Below are 1245 nucleotides of genomic sequence, written 5' to 3'. Positions count from 1 at the left end.
TTTAGCTATTTGTCTCAAATGGTTTTGCTATATGCTTGTTTAGGAAATACTGAATTTCTGATTTTTTAACAACAACGAAATGCATCAAAAGATGGCATTAAATTTCTCCACCTTTACTAAGAAGTAAAATGTAATTATTAGAGATAACATACATACATACATACTAGCTGAGAAGAGGGCAAGAGTGAGAGAGATGAGGGAGAGTAAGAGGAAGGCTGGAGATGGGAGTTCTTTAGCTGATAGCCTATTTTCCACAGGTTTTTTTTTAAAGCATTAAAAATATTTCTACTGACAATAAAATAAATTTTTCTTAAAGATTTTAATTATTGGGCAGCCCCGGTGGCGCAGTGGTTTAGCTCCGCCTGCAGCCCAGGGCGTGATCCTGGAGACTGTGGATCGAGTCCCACGTCGGGCTCCCTGCATGGAGCCTGCTTCTCCCTCTGCCTGTGTCTCTGCCTCTCTCTCTCTCTGTGTCTCTATGAATAAATAAATAAAAATCTAAAAAAAAAAAAAAGATTTTAATTATTTATTCATGAGAGACACACGAGAGAGAGGGAGAGAGAGAGAGAGAGAGAGAGAGAGAGAAAGAGAGAGAAGCAGAGACACAGGCAGAGGGAGAAGCAGGCTCCATGCAGGGAGCCTGATGAGGGACTCGATTCAGGGTCCCCAGGATCACACCCTGGGCTGAAAGCGGCGCTAAACCGCTGAGCCACCCGGGCTGCCCACAAAATACAATTTTAAAGCATAAAATATAAGCAGTACTATATTACTGCTGTATATATTAAAATAATGTCCTAATAAACAATTTTTCTCCGGATGCCTGGGTGGCTCAGCGGTTGAGCCTCTGCCTTTGGCTCAGGGCATCATCCTGGAGTTCCAGGATCGAGTCCCACATCAGGTTCCCTGCATGGAGCCTGCTTCTCCCTCTGCCTGTGTCTCTGCCTCTCTCTCTGTGTGTCTCTCATGAATAAATAAATAAAATCTTTTTTTAAAAAAAGTTTTTCTCTATATATGCTTAAAGACTAATCTATTTTATTTTACTTTTTAAAAGATATTATTTATTTATTTGAAAGAGAGACAGAGAGATAGAGCATGAGTGGGGGTGGAGGTGAAAGGCAGAGGGAGACCATCAGGTAGACTCCCTGCAGAGTGGGGAGCTCAGTGCAGGACTTGATTCCATGACTCTGAGATCATGACCTGAGCCAAAGTCAGATGCTTAACAGACTGAACCACTCAGGTACCCTA

The sequence above is a fragment of the Canis lupus genome, chromosome 6 (genome assembly GCF_048164855.1).
Source record: "Canis lupus baileyi chromosome 6, mCanLup2.hap1, whole genome shotgun sequence".
Lineage (NCBI taxonomy): Eukaryota > Metazoa > Chordata > Mammalia > Carnivora > Canidae > Canis > Canis lupus.
Note: the sequence above shows the minus strand (reverse complement) of the source record.